The following is a 23550-nucleotide window of genomic DNA, read 5'->3' as shown; positions in this document are numbered from 1 at the left end:
GAATGAACCGCCAACTATTCCAGCATATGTTTTTATTTAATAAAGATATATTGACTTGAAAACTCTTCTGAAGTAGATTCAGATCAATGCGACCTTTATTAAGGTAAAACCTCAGAATAATAATCAACTTTTCCATTCATGATTATGAGTTTCACCTGTTAAAGTAATATGGACTACTAATATGGCTACTAACCTGATTGACAAGTCTTTTATTTTTTTATTTTTTATTTAACTTTGCACAAACATGATGAATATTGTCAGTAAAAGCTTGACTTCTGTCCTCTCAGACTGAGCAGCCTGTGATTGTGAGTCTGTGCAGAGAGTCTCGTCTCTCAGTCTGATCTGTGTTTCCTCAGTCATTCACATGCGCTCTGCTGCACACCTTCACTTTTATGCTGGATTCAGACGGGAAAGCGGGCATTAATTCCAGCTGATAGGAGCTGATCTGAACCCTGGGCTTCTCTAATGGGTCTGAGGAGATCAGGCCGTCCTGAGGGGGATTTCAGACCCTTCACCTTTGCAGATTCATGAGGCTCATAAGTGTTCAGATTAAAGCCCTTCTGTTCTTTAAAGATGGAGAAGCGGAGCTGAGCGGCGTTTCAGAAAAACTCTCAGTCTAATATCTGTGATGCTCTTCTGTCTGTCAGACACCGGAGATCTCTCAATGACCAGACTATAAAAGACTTCTGTGATATTTGTGTTCAAATAAACTGCATGGATCATTGTTAGGGTTAAAGCAGATGAGTTCAGAATGAATACTACTTAAAGGCATCTGGATTGAAGGAAAGGCATGCAAGGAAATTTAGTTTGTGCCTTTGTGTTTATTTTTTATGAATTTCATTTTGAATTCATTATATTTATACGATGCTGAGCATGAATGAGAACACTCCCTTTGAAAATTAATGTTGTTCTCCATTTATCAGTGAATATAGGCTATTTTTATTGGTGCATTTAAACTAATCAGTTTTACTAACAAGTATATTCAATTAAGTGTTTGCTCGCCGAACTTTCTTCAAAAATTAAAGAGATCATACATTCATATTCGAGTTATTGCTAAATACATAAATAAAATGTACAAAATTGCATATGCTTTATTTCTCTCTTTTTTTCCTGTTTATTAAAATTTTATTTATTATTTTTTACCAAAATATTAAATTGATTGTATATTTTTTTTGCAATGAGATCTTCATTTATTATTATTATTATTATTATTATTATTATTATTATTATTATTATTATAGCATTTAAGGAAACAATTTTATTTATGTATTTATTCTTTTGTGTTATTACAATTATTTTTTATTATTAATGAGAGCTATTCAAAAAAAATTGTTTTAAATTGAGTTATAAAAACAACCTGCATTACTGTTTAAAGGCCTGTGGTCTTTTTTTATTATTATCAGTATTATTATTATTAGCTTGATGACTTTTCTGCATACCAGGATGGTATTTATTTAATTTAAAACAAAGTAAAAACTGAAATAATGTAAAATAATTATTACAATACAAAATTAGTGCTTTCTATTGAAAAATAATTTAAGTTGTAATGTATTCCTATGCTTAAAAGTATTATTTGAGCACTATTAGTCCAATCTTTAGTCACATGAAAATCCTAAAAAAAATAATAAATAAAACAAAAAAATAACTAAATAAATACATAAATAAATTAATAATTAAATTAATAAACGAACAGGTGAATGAATGAATTAAGAAACAAATAAATAAATAATTAAATAAACAAACAAATGAATGAACAAATAACTAAATACATAAACGAATGAGCAAACGAACAAAGAAACACACAATTAAATAAATGAATAAATAAATAAATAAATAAACTAAGGAATGTATGGACGAACAAACGAACAAAAAATATAAAGAAATAAACGAATGAATGAATAAATAAATACAAAAACAAACAAATAAATAAATATGTTTATTTGACATTTTTGAATTTGTCTTGTTGATAGTAGGAATTAGTATATTAAGAAGGATTTATTTATTACTGTTTATTTTACTATTAAGTGTTATTTAAAGCAAATTATATATTTTTTTATATAGAAATACTGATCAATTTTAAGAGTCATCTTTAAACCGATTATATTCATCCATTCATTTCCTTACAACTAAGTTCCTTTATTTATCAGAGGTCACCACAGTGGAATGAACCACCAACTATTCTAGCATATGTTTTACATAGTGTGAGCCCTTCCAGCTGCAACCCAGTACTGGGAAACACCCATACACTCTCATATGCACACACACACACACACACACACACACACTCATAGGGCCAATTTAGTTGATCAGTTCCCCTATAGCGCATGTGTTTGGACTGTGGGGGAAACCGGAGCACCTGGAGGAAACCCACACCAACACGGACAGAACATGCAAACTCCACACAGAAATGACCCAGCTGGGACTCCAACCAGCAACCTTCATGCTGTGAGATGATAGTGCTAACCACTGAGCCACTGTGCCCCCCCCTGATTACTTTTGTATGTGAATATAAAACAGTTTTGCTGAAGTGCAAGTAGCACAGTATCGTCCACAACACTAAACATCTGCATACCATTTAATAAAAACATATCGACTCAGAAACCCTTCTGAAGTGGTTCCAGATCAATGTGACCCTGATTAACTTAAAACCTCTGAATAATTGATCAACTTTTGCATTCATTAAAACAGTTTTTGAATATGCATTTCATCTGTTAAAGTAATATGGAAGATTTACATAATGTATTGATTTTTTTCATGCCACTAACCTGACTGACGAGTCTTTTTTTTTACATTTGATTTAACTTTGCACAAGCATGATGTATTTCAAGATGTTTATTCCTGTTCTTCTGATGTTCCAGCATGTGTACGACATCATTAACACCGTGATCTTATTAGCGAACCCCAAGATCACATTGGGCGTTTTCAGCATCTCCAGTGTCCCTTTTCACATGTGTTTTGTTTGAATATGTTTTTATCTTTATATTTATTTTCATTCTGTGTTGCTGACAAACACGAGTCCGTCTGTGTTAATGACTCTGCTGCTTTCATCTGTGTCTGACTGATGTATTAAATTAAGTCCCATGTCATTAGCTGAATATTAAACTTAAGGGACAAACATCTACTAATAAGGCAGATGTAGGAAACGAGGCCGTCCCGCAAACATCACAGGACACTGCGCCGATCTGCTGAATCTCATTTTATTTAGTGTCGAATCTCTGTGTACCCGAGTGTCATGATCAACAGCTTCATAATCTACTTTTCTGGTGTTCCCATAAGGATTCAAATAAATAAATGAATACAGTTTAAAGTCAAAGTGTGATAAGACATGAATCAAACCCACCAGCTATGAGGAGAGTCACACGTTTCTGAAAATATTCACTTTAATTTGAAGCAAAGAGATGCATGAAATAAATTAATTAATTAATTAATTAATTAATAAATAAATAAATAAATAAATAATGAATGAATGAATGAATGAATAAACAAGATTGTGAACTTGAAAGATCTCATTCATTCATTTATTTTTCTTCAGCTTAGTCCCTTTTTGTCAGGGGTTACTGATACCTCTCTAAAGTACTGATAGCTCCACCCTAAATGACTCAGAACCACCCTAAATTACTAAAACCTCCACCTTAAAGGACTAATAGCTCCGCCCTAAATTCTGGACAGTCCCTCCTTAAATTTCAACCATGCCCTAAAGTACTGATAGCTCCACCCTAAATTACTGATGGCCTCACCCTAAAGTACTGATAGCTCCGCCCTAAATTACTGATGGCCTTACCCTAAAGTACTGATAGCTCCGCCCTAAATTACTGATGGCCTCACCCTAAAGTACTGATAGCTCCGCCCTAAATTACTGATGGCCTCACCCTAAAGTACTGATAGCTCCGCCCTAAATTACTGATAGCTCCACCCTAAATTACTGATGGCCTCACCCTAAAGTACTGATAGCTCCACCCTAAATTACTGATGGCCTCACCCTAAAGTACTGATAGCTCCGCTCTAAATTACTGATGACCTCACCCTAAAGTACTGATAGCTCCTCCCTAAATTACTGATGGCCTCACCCTAAAGGACTGATAGCTCCGCCCTAAAATAATGATGGTTTTGCCCTAAAGTACTGATAGTCCCACCCAAAAGTTCTGATAGCCCCACCCTAAAGTGATGGTAGCCCCACCCTAAAGTAATGGTAGCCCTGCCCTAAAGTACTAATTGGTCTGCCTTAAAGTACTAATAGACCCACCCCAAGGTACTGATGGCCCTGCCTTAAATACCAATAGTCCCACCCAAATGTACTGAGTCTCACCCTAATGTACAGATATCCCCACCCTAAAGTACTGATTGTCCCACACTAAAGTACTGCTAGCCCCGCCCTAAAGTACAGATAGCCACACCCTAAAGTACTGATTGTCCCAGCCTGATGTACTGATAGCCCCACCCTAAAGTACTGATAGCCCTACCCTAAAGTACTGATATCCCCACCCTAAAGTACTGCTAGCCCCACCCTAAAGTACCTTTAGTCCCACCCTTAAGTTCTGCTAGCCCCGCCCCAAATTACAGATATTTCCACCAAAACGTACTGATAGTCCCACCCTAATGTTCTGATAGTCCCACCCTAAAGTACTGCTAGCCCCACCCTAAAGTACCTTTAGTCCCACCCTTAAGTTCTGCTAGCCCCGCCCCAAATTACAGATATTTCCACCAAAACGTACTGATAGTCCCACCCTAATGTTCTGATAGTCCCACCCTAATGTACTGATAGCCCCACCCTAAAGTACTGATAGGCCTGCCCTTAAGTACTGATCAATCTGCCCTAAAGTACTGAAGTACTGATCGATCCGCCTTAAAGTACTGATGGCCCTGCCCCAAAGTACTGCTAGCTAAAGTACTGATAGTCAAACCCTGAAGTACTGATTGCTCTGCCTTAAAGTACTGATAGCTCCACCCTAAAACACTGACAGTCCCACCCTAAAGTACTGATTGATCCGTCCTAAAGTACTGCTAGCCCTGCCCTAAAGTACTGCTAGCCCTGCCCTAAAGCACTGATTGATCCGCCCTAAAGTACTGCTGGCCCTGCCCTAAAGTACTGATAGCTCACCTTAAATGACTGATAGCTCCGCCCTAAATTACTGATAGCTCCGTCCTAAATGATTGATAGCTCCGCCCTAATGGAATTCCATGTGACCAGGAAATGAGGAAAGTCATTTTTAGGGTGAGGCAAGGTCATGATGCTTGATTAAGATGAAGTTTATGATGTCAAATTATAAATATATTTTACAAAAAAAATATACATCATATACTCTAAGAACTACTATATAAATATAAAAATAAGAAGAGTACATTTTGATTTCATGTGCTATTCTCATATTATTTGAAGAGCGTACAGAAAGGTGAACACTAGAAAGCACAACTGATGTCCGCCGGTGAGTGCTGGACTCTGTGTGTGTGTGTGTGTGTGTGTTTGTTGTGTGAATCTCAGTCAAATTAATTAGCGCTCAGCATCCTGTCAGCTCCATATGGCCCCGCGGCGAGCAGACGCACAGATGCTGCAGCCGGTGTTCATGCGCCGTGGCTCCACTAAAGCAGGCTGGCTCCGTCCCCAGCGCCCCGTCCAACAGCTCACTCCTGTGGGCCTGCATTTATAAATCACCCCGCCTCGAACTGACACCCATCACACTGTACGAGCCACGCCTGCGAAGCGGAGCCGTCCTGCCTGGACTTCGGGGCTCGCGTTCTGCTCCACACTGTACACAAAGCTTGCTGCCTAAAATTATATAGTTCAATCAAATGAGGCAGCATGGTGGCAGTAAGAAGGTCGCTGGTTCGAGTCCCAGCTGGGTCAGTTGGTGTTACTGTGTGGAGTTTGCATGTTTCCTCCAGGCGCTTCGGTTTCGCCCACAGTCCAAACACACAGTCCTAAACTGGCCGTAGTGCATGAGTGTGTGTGTGAATGAGTGTGTATGGGTGTTTTCCAGCTGGAAGGGTATCTGCTGAGTAAACATTTGCTGGAATAGCTGATGTTAGGAATGATTAATCTTTGCCCAGCACTACTTTTAACCTTTAGATGTTTCGTGAATACAACTCTAGGTTTGTACGTATGTGTGTATTTGCAGAGAGTGCGCTGTGGTGTGTGTGTGTGTGTGTGTGAGGTTAAACATCCTCCAGCTCATGATAAGAGCTCAGTCTAATGGAGTTATGAAGAGCAAACAGTGTTTCGACAGAGGCCAGCCTCATGTGTTCACTTCTCCAATATCCAATTGTAGAAATGAAGGCTTTATGAGTGTAGCGTTCAGTGGCCAACAGCTCCTGAGGGCCGATCGCACGCACCGACACAGACACACAGAACATTATTTCAACACAATCATCTGTGATGGAGCGTCATCTGAACACAGAAACACACACACACACACACACACACCGGACTTATATCGCAGTGCACAACAGGAGGAAAAATACACCCTTCAAAACAGAGTTATCAGAGCAAATCTGAACTACAACCACAAAACTAAAACATAAAACACATAAAATTAATTTAAAAAGTCACCTTTATTTGTTAAACGTCAGCTCATTACATGAAAAGGTATTATTTAGTAAAAAATAAATAATAACAAATTCAACAAATAAATAATAATAATAATAATAATAATAATAATAATAATATAATTTATATATATATATGTAGAGGGTCACGGTGATGCAGTGGTACAGTGATACAGTCCAAGTGTTTCCCAGTGTTGGGTTGCAGCTGGAAGGGCATATGCTGCATAAAACATATGCTAAATAAGTTGGCAGTTCATTCCACTGTGGCATTCCACTGAGCCGAAAAAAAATAAAATAAAAAGCTATATATGAATATATGGAAGAAGTGAATGAAAAAACAACTAACCTAGTAAATTTGTAAATAAATAATGAAAGCATGAACAAAAGTAATAAAAAGCTATACATGAATTGTAACTATATAAAAACTATATAATGCTATACAGTCACAAAATGAAATGAAAAAAATTATTTATGTTAAAATTACTAAAAAACGAAATAAATAAATTACTAAATTATAATAAAATAATAAATAAATTGCCAAATAAATTACTAAGTAATAAATATATACAGAAAAAAAAAATAAAGACATTACTTGAAAATCCTTATTGGATTCACAAATTATTTTAATATGCGTAAAACATCAATTTAATTTCTAAAAAAAACAAAACAAATAATAATAATAATAATAATAATAATAATAATAATAACAATAATAACAATAATATTAGTAATAATAATAATAATAATAATTATTATTATTATTATTAATCATTATTGATAATAATAATAAATTATTATTATTATCATTATTATTATTATTATATTAATATTAATATTATTGTTGTTGCATAAAATAACAAAAAGTATAATGTTTAAGTTCATATTTAGACATTAATTTAAAATTTTCTATTATAAAAAAACAACAAAAAAACTCTGACCAACTACCAGTTTCTAATATAGATGTAAATAATAATACACTATGATCAGCAGCTACGCTTGTTATTTTCTTTGTTCTCCACCTGGGGATGCTCATCCTGAGACCTCTAGAGATGCAGCACCATTGATGCGATCCAAGACCTGTGAAGAGATGATGCCAACCATCGAGGACCTCAAGGACAAGAAGTGATGATGCCAACCATAGAAGACTTCTAGAGGGCTCCATAATCCTGGACCAGGCCGTATCCTGAGCAGATGCTGTGGTGGTCACGGAGGAGTGGAGAGCATGAGACTGATTCCTGTAAGACCCCAGTGACAGATGAGTCTCCGCAATGATCTCGTGGGCCAGACTGTACACCCGCTGGTGACCTACTCACACCTGTAGCTTCTCCACAATGGACATCCAGCGCTCTCCAGCGCCTAGACTGCAGCTCTGCACAAGACGTCACACAAGAAATGATCAAACCCACTGAGCCTGGTTTCTCTCCAGGTTTTTTTCTCCTTCTCTTTGGTCAACTGGTGAAGTCACGGTCGCCACTGGCTTGCATGGTTGAGACTTGTGGAGCTGTGCATGGATGGATTTGCTCTTCAGTGTTTGGACTCTCAGCACTGAAGATTAAACCACACTGAACTGAACTACTTTGACACAATAACATAGTAAAAGCACTAGTGAAATAAAGATGATTTGAATAATAAATAATGCTACTTCAATATTCAGTCATAAAGTGCATGCAAATGCGATCAGTTCATTGATCTGTAGAGCAGTCTAATGAGATTACCGATCATTCAACTACTTTATTTTAATTGCAGGCATGCATTCATCTGTATAAAAGGAAATGCAACATGGCACATGCATCTTTAGTGACGGATGAGGAGGTTAATAGAAATGATTGCTGCAGAAAATAAGAAATCAATAGTTGTCTGAGGGCAATCAATTCAATTGATCAGCTGAATTATACTGCAGCAGAACTAAACCCTTCAGAAACGTTCCGCTTGAGACGTATGGTGTGCAGAACCAGTGAAACACCCATACACACTCATTCACACACACACACACACATACACTACGGCCAGTTTAGTTGATCAATTCCTCTATAGCACATGTGTTTGGACTGTGGGGGAAACCGGAGCACCCGGAGGAAACCCACGCCAACACGAGGAGAACATGCAAACTCCACACAGAAACACCAACTGGCCCAGTTGGGACTCAAACTGGTGACCTTCTTGCTGTGAGGTGACAGAGCTAACCACTAAGCCAATGTGCCGCCCCATCCATCCATCCATCCATCCATCCATCAATCCATCAATCAATCAATCAATCAATCAATCAATCAATCAATATTTTTTGGAAAGCATTTCCGTGTGTTTTCTGCGAGCCGCTGGATGTTCGGAGCACACTGGCTGATCTCGGCTAATGTCAGACATGGGAAACTCCTGATCTGCACTGCAGTGATGAAACAATACAGTAATGCAGTACTACAGAGTGTCTGGTTTAACAGCGGCCCCTGCGGTGTGGATCTCTTCTCCAGGCCGAGGGTCCGTCCCACATCAAACGTCCAGCTGACGGAGATCATCCGCCCGCAGCAGATGTTGCATGCAATAATCCACCCCCCCACCACCACCACCCAAAAAAAGCCAGAGAGAGTGCCAGGTGGAGACGCCGGTGCTCCCGTAAAACAAAAGATGCTTTGAGGTGTTGAGTTCCAGCAAAAAAAAAAAAAAAAAAACTAAAAAAGAAGCAAAGTATGAGGGAATGACGACTTCAGACGCACTAATGCATGCTGGACATCGATAATATTAGCCCCCTTGAACAGTATTTGGTAACACTTTAGAATAATGGTCCATTAGTTGATGTATTTATTAACACTAACTTACTATTTGGAGTATAGAAATTCTTGATTTTTTTAAATTGAAGATGCTTTAAGCGGTGGTCCAGAGTGTATTTTTATGACTTGGTTGTGTTTGCAATGTGTGCTCATGCTTTACTCTTAGAAAATGACGTAACTTTTTTTTTTTTTTTACATATCTTACTTTGATTATATACAGCTACTCAGCTAACATCAAAATGAGTTTCACGAATGCAGCGGCGTGAGTTGAGTTTTTTGCGCGACTCGCTCTAATAGGAAAATCTCAACTTCAGTGGAGATTTGCATTAACCAATCAGGAGCTTTCTTTTGAAGCGTCAAGAGCGGGTGATTTACATGTTAAGTCAATTCAAAGATGCAAATAGACATCATGCGGAGTGATACATGTGAATGAGGTGGCGCGAATGAAGCTGCGCAAGTTAAGCATTTTGTTTGATTGACGTGTGGATCTCTCTAGTTGGAAAATCTGAACTTCAGCGGAGATTCGAGTTAACCAATCAGGAGCTTTCTCTTGAAGGGTCAAGAGCGAGTGATTTACATGTCAATGCAAAGATGCGAATGAGGTGGCGGGAATGATGCGATACACGCAAATGAAGAGGGGTGAGTTGAGCGTTCTGCACAATTGACCTGTGTAACGTGTGTTTTTCGTGAATCGCTTTAGTTGGAAAGTCTGAACGTCAGCGGAGATTCACGTTAACCAATCAGGAGCTTTCTCCTGAAGCGTCAAGAGCGGGTGATCTAAATGCAACCCAGGCTTATTCTGAAAACGTAGTCCCGTGGATGTTTCCGGAGACCGCGAAATACGTATCCGGAGGTACGTATGGCTGCATTTAATTTTTTTTTTTAAGCAAACGCTGAAAAATAAGATCAATAACTTTATATTAGGCCCATTAGGAATGTAAAATAAGATCATGACTACTAATATGCAGTCGATATTTTAATAATAGGCATGTAGCAGGGATCATCTAATCATTAAGCTCATTTTGTGTTGGAAAACTGTGTTACTCTTTATTTTAAGTCACACTTGATGCTGTTAACAATCCATTAACTAAGACTTTTAGCTCAATAAACTACTGTTTTGCTGCTTATTAATAGTCACTAAGCTAGTAGTTGGGTTTACGTTTAGGGTAGGATTAGGAATGCTGAATAACATCATAATTTATAGCTAATATGCAGTTAATATCTTAATAATAGACAGGTAATAGTTATCATCTAATTATTAAGCTCATTTGTGTTGGAAAATAGGGTCACACTTAATTTTAATAAGATTAATAAGAATAAGATTATAGCTACTAATATACAGTTAATATCTTAATGATGTCTGTATGTGGTGTGAAATTATGAAACAGATCCTAAAGAATGCTATGATAGTAATCAATTTAAAAATTGCATAAAAATGTTAAAGGAATACATTAAAAAACAAAATGAAAAAGTGGTTAAACTTTGTTTTAGTCTCCATTCATTCACATGTAAACAAACCACTGACTCAGACTTTTAGCTTAGTGTTAAAATGCTGCTTATTTAGATTTAGGTTTCGAGTACTATTAGGGGTGTAGAATAAAATCGTACTTCATAGATACTAACATACAGTTAATAAATTAATAATATGCAGGTCATATGTATATATTAGGCTCACTTTGTATTTTAAATAGGTTACACTATTTTCATGCTGTCAACAAACCATTAACTAAGAATTTTAGCCCAGTAAAACCACTAATGTGCTGCTTATTAAGATTTAGGATACGTTCAATAAGTTAGGCTCATTAGGAATGTAAAATAAGATCATGACTACTAATATGCAGTCGATATTTTAATAATAGGCATAGGGATCATCTAATTATTAAGCTCATTTTGTGTTGGAAAACAGTGTTACTCTTTATTTTAAGTCACACTTGATGCTGTTAACAATCCATTAACTAAGACGTTTAGCTTAATAAACTACTGTTTTGCTGCTTATTAATAGCTATTAAGCTAGTTGGGTTTAGGTTTTGGGTAGGATTAGGAATGCTGAATAGGATCTTAATTTATTAATATGCAGTTAATATCTTAATAATAGACAGGTAATAGTTATCATCTAATTATTAAGCTCATTTGTGTTGGAAAATAGGGTCACACTTAATTTTATTCACAATTCATGCTGTTAATAAACCATTAACCGAGACTTTCAGCTCAGTAGAACTACTTATTTATTGCGTATTGAGGCTTAGGTTTTGTGTACGATTAGGGATGTAGAATAAGATTATAGCTACTAATACACAGCTAACATCTTCATGATTTCTGTATGTGGTGTGAAATTATGAAACAGACCGTAATCAGTTTAAAACGTTGTATAAAAATATATTATTAAAGGAATATATTGATTATTAGAGATCATTGTAAAAAAAAAAAAAAAAACACTAAAATTTTAGAAAAAAAGTTTTAAAATATATTATTAAAGGCATATATTGATTATTAAAGATCATTAAAAAACACTAAAATTGTATAAAAAAGTGTTTTAAAATATATTATTAAAGGAGTATATTGATTATTATTATATTATTAAAGGAACATAGTGATTAATAAAGATCATTGTAAAAAAAAAAACTAAAATTGTATAAAAAAAGTGTTTTAAAATATATTATTAAAGGAATAGAGTTGATTGGAAAATGAAAAAGGTATGCACACGAACCATGATATGTCTGGGAAACTCAAACTCATGCGCTGAACAGTGTATTTCTGCACACACTCCACTGTTTAACTCCATGTAAAAGCCAGAAACTCTTCAGCACAGGCCTACTGTATCTAAAGGGTTAATGCTGACAACTGATGATCAACAGTAAAAAATGACACATTTTACCTCTTAATCCCGACCGAAAGAACCAAACACCAAGCATGAATGCATGATTATATGCTGTCATGGGTTTGCAATCAACAAATATGATTATAATGAAAGTCAATGGGGCACCAGCATAACCAAAGGGGAGTCAATTTGAAGAGTACACAAGGGTTAAAACAAAATAAGTATGAGTGAGTGACAGAAGTGACTTCAGACACGCAAATGCATGATAAAGCGCGTGCAGGAACGCAGTAATGAGGGACACCCTTGAGTTCGCCGGACACCCCAGAAACAGGCCGGAGACGCCGCAGAGACTCCAGCCTCCGCAAGGACACACAGCTACTGTTACCGATGCTAATGGAGCCGTGCTATTTCTGTGGCATTGATTGACTGCTGGCTTCCTCTAATTCTGCATGAGAAAGTGGATCATGTGGATGATCGAGAGACTGAGGTTCCTCTACTGGCCTGAAGGGGGCGCAGTGATTCCACTACACACACCTCTGGAGGGCTGTTTGTTTCTGTAAACACTGCGGTTGAGGGTCGCACTTTAATTTAAGTCACAGTTGATGGTTTGTTAACAGCGTGAAGTAAGACTTTAAGCTCAATAAACTACTAATGTGCTGCTTATTTAGGTTTTGGGTAGGATTAGAGATGCAAAATAAGATTGTACTTCATGGAAACTAATATATACTAATAATGTACACGTAACGAGTTTATATTAGGCTCATTTTGTATTTGGAATTATTATAAACTTTATTTTAGTCACTATTTACATTGTTAACAAACCATTGCCTAAGACTTTTAGTTTAGTAAACTAATGTGCTGCTTATTGAGGTTTAGATTTGGGTTTTGGCTTGGATTAAAAATGTAAAATAATAGCAGAGCTACTAGTTAATATACAGGCAGGTAATAGGTGTGGTTTAATTATTAACCTTGTATTGTATATATTGTATATTATATCCAAAATAGGATAACACATTATTTCAAACAAACTAAGATGTTTAGCAATAACAAACAAAACAAAATATGTGCTGCTTATTAAAGTTTATGTTTGGATTTTGGGTGTAGAATAAAATTGTATCTTATAGATACTAATATACAGTTAATATATTAATAATATGCAGATCATATGCATATATTAGGCCTATTTTGTATTTTAAAATAGGTTTACACTATTTTTATGCTGTTAACAAACCATTAACTAAGAATTTTAGCCCAGTAAATCATGCGCTGCTTATTAATGTTTAGATTTAGGTTTAGGATTGGACATGTAAAATAAGATTGTACTTTAAAGATAGTAATATACAGTTAATATCTTAATATACACATTACAGGTATATATTAGGCTCATTTTTTATTTTAAAATAGGGTTAAAACTATTTCCATGCTGTTAACCAACCATTGACTAAGACTTTTAGTTTAGTAAACTAATGTGCTGCTTATTGAGGTTTAGATTTGGGTTTTGGCTTGGATTAGAAATGTAAAATAATAGCAGAGCTACTAGTTAATATACAGGCAGGTAATAAGTGTGGTTTAATTATTAACCTTGTATTGTATATATTGTATATTATATCCAAAATAGGATAACACATTATTTCAAACAAACTAAGATGTTTAGCAATAACAAACAAAACAAAATATGTGCTGCTTATTAAAGTTTATGTTTGGATTTTGGGTGTAGAATAAAATTGTATCTTATAGATACTAATATACAGTTAATATATTAATAATATGCAGATCATATGCATATATTAGGCCTATTTTGTATTTTAAAATAGGTTTACACTATTTTTATGCTGTTAACAAACCATTAACTAAGAATTTTAGCCCAGTAAATCATGCGCTGCTTATTAATGTTTAGATTTAGGTTTAGGATTGGACATGTAAAATAAGATTGTACTTTAAAGATAGTAATATACAGTTAATATCTTAATATACACATTACAGGTATATATTAGGCTCATTTTTTATTTTAAAATAGGGTTAAAACTATTTCCATGCTGTTAACCAACCATTGACTAAGACTTTTAGTTTAGTAAACTAATGTGCTGCTTATTGAGGTTTAGATTTGGGTTTTGGCTTGGATTAGAAATGTAAAATAATAGCAGAGCTACTAGTTAATATACAGGCAGGTAATAAGTGTGGTTTAATTATTAACCTTGTATTGTATATATTGTATATTATATCCAAAATAGGATAACACATTATTTCAAACAAACTAAGATGTTTAGCAATAAAATATATGTATATGTATATATATATATATATATATATATATATATATATATATATATATATATATATATATATATATATATATATATATATATATATATTTGCGGCTTATTAAAGTTTATGTTTGGATTTTGGGTGTAGAATAAAATTGTATCTTATAGATACTAATATACAGTTAATATATTAATAATATGCAGATCATATGTATATATTAGGCTCATTTTGTATTTTAAAATAGGTTTACACTATTTTTATGCTGTTAACAAACCATTAACTAAGAATTTTAGCTCAGTAAATCATGCGCTGCTTATTAAGGTTTAGGTTTTGGGTACTTTTAGGGGTGTAAAATAATAGCATAGCTACTAATACACAGTTAATAACTTAGGAAGGTCGTATGTGTGGTTTAATTATTAACCTCATGTTGTATATATTGTATTTTATATCCAAAATAAGGTAACACTTTATTTTAAACAGACTATTAACTAAGATGTTTAGCTCAGTAAATTATGTGCTGCTTATTAAAGTTTATGTTTGGATTCTGGGTGTAGAATAAAATTGTATCTTATAGATACTAATATACAGTTAATATACTAATAATATGCAGGTCATAGGGGTATATTAGGCTCACTTTGTATTTTAAAATAGAGTTACACAATTGTTATGCTGTTAACAAACCATTAACTAAGATGTTTAGCTCAGTAAATTATGTGCTGCTTATTAATGTTTAGATTTAGGTTTAGGATTGGACATGTAAAATAAGATTGTACTTTAAAGATAGTAATATACAGTTAATATATTAATATACACATAACATGTATATATTAGGCTCATTTTTTTTTATTTTAAAATAGGGTTAAAACTATTTCCATAGTATTAAATAGTATTTCCATAGTATTTCCATAGTATTAAAACTATTTCCAAGACTTTTAGCTCAGTAAACCACTTATATGCTGCTTATTAGGGTTTAGGTTTAGGTATCAGTGGGATTAGAGACGCAAAATTTGAATTACACAGTTAATTTATTAATAATATGCTTGTAATAGGTATGCATTAGGCTTATTTAGTGTTATAATATAGTGTTAAACTTTAATTTTAGTCACTATTTACATTGTTAACCAACCATTGACTCTTAGTTTAGTGAACTAATGTGCTGCTTATTGAGGTTTAGGTTTTTGTTTTGGGTAAAATAATAGCAGAGCTACTAATATACAGTGAATATCTTGGTAATAGGTGTGGTTTAATTATTAAGCTCATATTGTATATATTGTATTTTATATCCAAATAGGGAAACACTTTATTTTAAACAGACTATTAACTAAGATGTTTAGCTCAGTAAATTATGTGCTGCTTAATAATGTTAGATTTAGGTTTATGGTATAGGAATAGAGATGTAAAATAAGATTGTACTTTAAAGATACTAATATACAGTTAATATCTTAATAATATACACATTAAAGGTATATATTAGGCTCATTTTGTATTTTAATATAGGTTTACACTATTTTAATGCTGTAAACAAACCATTAACTAAGACTTTTAGCTCAGTAAACCACTTATTTGCTGCTTATTAAGGTTTAGGTTTAGGTATCGGTGGGATTAGAGACGCAAAATTTAAATTATACAGTTAATATATTAATAATATGCTTGTAATAGGTATGCATTAGGCTCATTTTTCATTTTAAAATAGTGTTAAACTTTAATTTTAGTCACTATTTACATTGTTAACCAACCATTGACTAAGACTCTTAGTTTAGTAAACTAATGTGCTGCCTCTTAAGGTTTAGGTTTGGGTTTTTGGTAAAATAAAAGCAGAGCTACTAATATAGTTAATATACAGGCAGGTAATAAGTGTGGTTTAATTGTTAACCTCATATTGTATATATTGCATTTCATATCCAAAAATAGGGTAACACTATTTTAAACAAACAATTAACTAAGACTTTTAGCTCAGTAAATTATGTGCTGCTTATTAATGTTTAGATTTAGGTTTAGGGTAGGATTAGAGATGTAAAATAAGATTGTACTTTAAAGATACTAGTATACATTTAATATCTTAATAATATACACGTAACAGGTATATATTAGGCTCATATTGCATTTTAAAATAGGGTCACACTATTTTCATGCTGTAAACCAACCACTAAGACGTTTAGCTCATATGTGCTGCTTATTAATGTTTAGATTTAGGTTTTGGGTGGGATTACAGATGTAAAATTGTACCTCATAGATACTAATATACAGTTAACCATACTCTCAATAATATGCATTTAACATGTATATATTAGGCTCATTTTGTACTTGAAAGTATGGTTAAACTTAATTTTAAGTGACTATTCACTATTAACTAAGACTTTTAGCTCAGTAAACTACACTCTCAGAAATACTCGATCTGTCACTGGGGTGGTACCTTTTCAAAAGGTACAAAATTGTACCTGAAAGGTCCATATTAACACCTCAAGGGTACATGCTAGTACCTAAAAAGTACAAAAGTGTTTGTCTTAAATTTTTAAGGTACTAATATATACTTCTGAGGTCCCATTTGTACCTTTTAAAAAGGTACCGCCCCAGTGACACCTCGAGTACCTTTATTTCTGAGAGTGTACTAATGTGCTTCTTATTTTTAGGTTTAGGGTCGCATTAATGATGTACTGTAAAATAAGATCATGGCTACTAATATACAGTTAATATCTTGGGCAGGTAATAGATATGGTAATTATTAACCTCATTTTGTATTATATATTATATCCAAAATAGGTTAACATTATGCTTTGAACAAACCATTATCTAAGATTTTTAGCTCAGTAAACAACTAATGTGCAAGTTTTTAAGGATTAGGTTGGGTTTAGGGTAGTTTTAGAGATTTAAAATAAGACTGTACTTTAAAGATACTAATATACAGCTAATATCTTAATATCATACACATAACAGGTATATTACTTTATTTTTAGTCACTGTTCACATTGTTAACAAACCATTGACACACACACACAAACACACACACACACACACACGTATAATAGTAGAATTTTCTTTTACATCACACTACTTTTATATATGTGTATGTAACTCTGAAACTGTCTACAATCCACTAGTTTCTATTAATAATCTACTTTGTTTTGACTTGCATGTATTTATGCACTATTAATTGCAATTATTATGTGTCTGTAACGTAAATAAATATAAGACCATAATAAACTCTAGTAGTTTTAGTTTTTTTTTTTTGTTCTGTTTACAATCAAGTAAACAGGAGAGTTGCGTCTTTTAAAAAAATTCACACTCTGTGACATCATCAAAAGGCTATTAGAGATTATTAATGTAAAATATTTAATAATTGCAACTTTTCATGAGTCACATACTCACATGTCAATAAAAAATACAAAACTTGAAAATATATAAATATATATATATATATATATATATATATATATATATATATATATATATATATATATATATATATATATATTTAAATAGTTTGGTTTGGTTACACTCTAAGGTGCCGTTACACTTGTCCCATGTAATTATCATGATAATTACAATTAATTATGCATAATTAGATGCAACTAACCCTAAACCTAACCCACATTCTAACCCTAACCATATACAAGTAGTGAGTACATGTAAGTAGTTAATAGAACTAATTAAAGAGCACCTTAAAATAGTATAAACAAATATATCTGTATTAAATATGTTGTAAATCTGTAATAAATGTGTAATAAGTGCATTTACCTCAAAATAGTTTTGATTATGTATTTATTTGTTTATTAAACAATAAATGTGTTATATGAATTTTATTTATTTATTAAATAATGAAAAAACATTTAGTTATTTGGTTAAAATAAATATTTAAGTGAACTAAAATACGTATTTATTTATTTAAATATTTTTAGAAATATATTTTTAATTATTAATTTAAATTATTAATTTAAATATATTATTTATTTATATAAATGCATTAAAATATTAAATAAATAAATAAATAAATAAATAAATATATATATATATATATATATATATATATATATATATATATATATATATATATATATATATATATATATATATATATATATATATATATTTTTTTTTTTTTTTTTTTTTCATCTCACACACATTTCCAGCAAACAAAATGCATCCTTGCATATTTAAAAATGAATGCCCTTTAAGCATGTGTGTGTGTGTGTGTTTGTGTGTGTGTGTGTGACGTTGTAAGAAGCAGAGCTATAATTCTTCCCCCCTTTTCTTAAACAGACTTTTGTTGCGTTTAATCTAATTAGTGTAATCATGAAAGGAAAACACAGTATCTTTTCTTCGAGCCATGACTCATTCAATTACAGAATTACTCGAATGGATAATCTATCCGAATGAATTGCGCTATAAATCTTACGCAGTCACCACGGAAAAAGGAAAATCTAAATTTGACTCCCATTGTTGAGTCGGATCAAGACGTCCCCGTTTAAACAAACACACTTTCAGCAGCACTGCGACTATTAAATTAGATTAGCCTGTGTTCAGATGCAGGACACACACACACACACACACACACACACACACATACGGGTATGAATGGCTGATGAATGGATGGTAATGAATGTCAGGAGGGTAAAGAGGAGTGTGTGCAAGTGTCTGATCATTTATGTTTGTTTAAGTCTAAATCTCTGTAGAATTGTATCAGTGTGTCGGTCAGGAGTGTACGTGGGCAAACACACACTCACCGGCCAATTTATTAGGTACACCTGTCCAATTGCTTGTTAATGCAAATGTCTAATCAGCCAATCACATGGCAGCAGCTCACTTTATTTAGGCATATAGACATGATCAAGACCGTCTGCTGCGGTTCAAAGTGAGCATCAGAATGGGGAAGAAAGGGGATTTAAGTGACTTTGAGCGTGACATGGTTGTTGCTGCCAGACGGGCTGCTCTGATGAGTCTCCATTTCTGCCGCCACATTTGGATGGTCGGGTCAGAATTTGACGTCAACAGCATGAAAGCATGGATCATCCTGCCTTGTATCAGCGGTTCAGGCTGGTGGTGGTGGTGTAATGGTGTGGGGGAGATTTTCTTTGGGTCCATTAGTACCAATTGAGCATCAACGCCACAGCCTACCTGAGTATTGCTGCTGACCATGTCCATCCCTTTATGAGCACAGTGTCTCCATCTTCTGATGGCTACTTCCAGCAGGATAACACACCATGTCATAAAGCTCAATCATCTCAGACTGGTGAACATGACGATGAGTTCACTGTACTCAAATGGCCTCCACAGTCACCAGAGCTCAATCCAATAGAGCAGCTTTGGGATGTGGTGGAACGGGAGATTGGCATCATGGATGTGCAGCCGACAAATCTGCAGCAACTGTGTGATGCTATCATGACAATATGGAGCAAAATGTCTGAGGAATATTTCCAGTAGCTTGTTGAATCTCTGCCATGAAGGATTAAGGCTGTTCTGAAGGCAAAAGCTGGTCCGACCTGGTACTAATAAGGTGTACCTAATAAAGTGGCCGGTGATTGTATACTGTATATATCACATTTGCCACCAATATATGGTTATAAGCACAGACACACACACACACACACACACACACACACACACACACACACACACACACACACACACACGCAAAATAGACAGTAAAATATTATACTATTATTATCACAAAATAAATTAGTTATTAGAAATTAGTTAAAAACTGTATACTGTTCAACTGTATATATAAGATATTATTATATGTAATAATTAATGTTCTCATTATTGAGAATGCACATTAAAAGTAATGAATTTGAAATACTCATTTATTTTACTCTCTATAATATAATATCATCATTTATTCATTCATTCATTTTCTTTTCAGCTTAGTCCCTTCATTAATTTGGTGTTGCCACAGCGGAATGAACCACCAACTTATCCAGCATATGTTATCAATGAGTGTGAATGAGAGTGTATGGGTGTTTCCCAGCACAGGGTTGCGGCTGGAAGGGTATCCACTGTGTAAAACAAATGCTGTGTTCATTCTTCTGTGGAATATGAATAAATGTTCATGATTGAATAGAAAACACACACACATATACACACACACGTACACACACACACACGTACACATACACACACACCTTTGAAATGTCTACAAATTTACATTTCTCTTTTCCTGATGTTGTCTCCAGCAGGTTGTTGTACGCTTTAATATTTCCCCAGAAAGTAACGTATTCCTGTTTGAATATATTTCTGTGTTTGTTTCTCCTGTCCTCTGTCACCGGGTCCGGGTGTGCATAATGGAGTTTAACTAATGCTGCCTTTGATCAAAGCTTAAAGGTGAGAGGAAAGAGCGACTGTGGAACAAATGTCCATCGCTGTGAAACACGCACGCACGCACGCACGCACACTGACACTTCCACAGGCAACGGCTACAAATAGCTAACCAAGGTGACTCAATCGATCTGCAGCCATGAGAGGCTCTGGAAGCGACGGGTGAAAATTTAACCATGCATTTGGAATCAGTCTGAGACTGGACTGCACCCACACCCGTCCACCCCCCAACACACCAACACACACACGCTTGATCGCTAGCAGAAGGACATTTGTAACACTTAATTTTTTTTTTTTTACGTATTTTTATTTTTATTTATTTATTTCAATTTATTAATTAATTAATGTATTTATTTAATAATATTTTAATTAATTATTGTTTAATTATTAATTATTTTTATTATGTATCCATTATTAATTTATTTGTCCACAAATATATTTATTTATTTATTCATTTATTTTTATTTAATTATGTTTAATTATTAATTGTTTTTAAAATGTATCTACTATTAATTAATTTATTTGTTTTGTTGTATTTTATGCAAATTTTTTTTACATATTTATGCCAAAAAAATTACTTTTATTATTTATGCAATATTTATATATTTATTCACCAATTTATTTTGATTTTAATTACTTAATTAATTTATGTTAAATTATTAATTATTTTTTATTATTTTTCCACTATTTATTAATATACTATTTATTAATTGACCAAATTATTTTTATCCACCCGTTTATTTATTTATTTATTTATTTGTTTGTTTGTTTGTTTGCTTGTTTATGTTTAATTACTAATTTTATTAAATTATTGCTGCCATCTTTCAATTATTGCTGAATAAGTATTTTTATTTATTTAAATTTAGTTTTATTATTTTTAAGTTATTTAAACAACCAATAAAGTATATACTTGCAGAAAATTTGCTTTATTTGCAAGTTTTATTGCTGCTATAAACCGTATGCATGTTTATTTGTTTTTATTTACTCATATTTTGTGTTATTTTTAAATGCATGAGTAAATGGAGGATGAAACCTACAAAAACAATACATAAATACATAAATAAATACATGTCAAATATTCGTGAATGCCTGCATGATTAAATAATTAAATATTTAATAGTGTGGGCATGAAAATAATTACATAAATTAGTCGAATGTTGGGGGAATAAGGAAATGCTAAACTGGAAGTTTATTCCATCAGAAACCAGTCAAAAAAAGTCAAATGCACAATAAATTGGCCATTGTGTATGAGTGTAAACAAGCAAGTATGGAAGATGCCCAGTACTGGGTTGAGGCAGGAAGGGCATCTACTGCATAAAACATGTCGGAATAGTCAGCGGTTCATTACGCTGTGGCGAAGGAACTGAAGGAAAATGAACGAATGATGGTCTGTTTGTTTTTAATTTAAGTAGATTGCTTATTTTGGTAATCATCCCTCTGCGATGTCTCTCTCACACAGGCGCACACACACACACACACACAGCTCAGCTCATTGTCCTAATCTTAAATCTAATCAATAGGATGCAGCTCTGTTTTGTGCAGTTTAGATTAGGTAAGCATTTGATTCCTAAAAAATGTAAATTGATCGTCTGCTGGAGGTTTTTAACTCGCCGTAATGGCCCGCGTTTAAAACCATGTTTGTATTGATTGGATTAGGTTTGGAATTGCCCGTGTGAAATGATTTCACGTTGATTAAAGGTCTTTAGCTGATGTCTGCTATACATAACGCTCTGTCTTATTTAATCATGCACACTGCGGACGGCTTTACAAACCTATTTATTCATTAATACATGAAGTTTTTGGAAATAAATATGTTTTCAGTTGTAATTATGATCATGTGTGTGTGTGTGTGTGTGTGTGTGTGTGTGTGTGTGTTATAGTAACATTAATAATAAACAAATATATATTTGTTTGTTATTATAAATGTTACTATTAAGGTGACATTATAGTGTGTTTATCTAATACTGTATGTTCACAATATTTGTAAATTAATGTTTAATATACAGTATTTAGTGTCTGATGTCCTATTTATATATGAATGATTTCTCTGTGTGTGCTGTTATAAAGTACACTCACCGGCCACTTTATTAGGTACACCTTACTAGTACAGGGTTGGACCCGTTTTGCCTTCAGAACTGCCTTAATTCTTGGTGTTGTAGATTTAACAAGCTACTGGAAATATTCCTCAGAGATTTTGCTCCATATTGTCATGATAGCATCACACAGTTGCTGCAGATTTGTCGGCTGCACATCCATGGTGCCAATCTCCCGTTCCACCACATCCCAAAGCTGCTCTATTGGATTGAGCTCTGGTGACTGTGGAGGCCTGTGGAGTTTGGCACTTTCACTTTTAATCAGGAACATTTCCTGCACGCCCGTCGTGACAAACCAGATATTAGATGCAGGAACTGCTGCAAGAGTGTAGTTCTAATGGAGTGTTTGATACCGCATGGTGAAGGAGAGAAAAACCCCTCTGCATTTCTCTGTAACTTATATGCACTCAGTAGGTATCGTCAGAAAGCCGTGTGTGTATAGACTACATTTACATTTACATTTAGTCATTTAGCAGATGCTTTTATCCATAGCAACTTACAAATGAGGACAAGGAAGCACTTTACACAACTATAAGAGCAACAATAAATAAGTGCTGTAGGCAAGTTTCAGGTCTGTAAAGTCTAAGAAGGAAAGTATTAGTAATTTTTTTTTGTTTTTGTTTTTTTGAGTACAGTTAGTGGTATATCCAGAGAGGCAATTGCAGATTAGGAAGTGAAGTGGAGACTACATAGTTGAGTTTTTAGTGGTTTCTTAAAGACAGCGAGTGACTCTGCCGTTCTGATGCAGTTCGGGAGTTCA

The 23550-nt window shown here is 33.8% G+C and overlaps 1 long non-coding RNA gene across 1 annotated transcript; it reads right to left on the bottom strand.

Moving 5' to 3' along the window:
* Nucleotides 1-2788: 2788 nt before the first annotated feature.
* Nucleotides 2789-4203, bottom strand: LOC147840100 (uncharacterized). The gene is made up of 3 exons (XR_015512334.1): nucleotides 3902-4203; nucleotides 3632-3834; nucleotides 2789-3568 (listed from the first exon to the last, which is right to left on the bottom strand). It is a non-coding gene; the product is annotated as an uncharacterized LOC147840100 (long non-coding RNA).
* Nucleotides 4204-23550: the final 19347 nt, after the last annotated feature.

This window comes from Danio rerio, chromosome 16 (genome assembly GCF_052040795.2).
Source record: "Danio rerio strain M-AB ecotype USA chromosome 16, GRCz13ab, whole genome shotgun sequence".
In the NCBI taxonomy this organism is placed as follows: domain Eukaryota; kingdom Metazoa; phylum Chordata; class Actinopteri; order Cypriniformes; family Danionidae; genus Danio; species Danio rerio.
The sequence above is the reverse complement of the archived record's forward strand: the minus strand, read 5'-3'. Positions and strand labels throughout refer to the sequence as shown.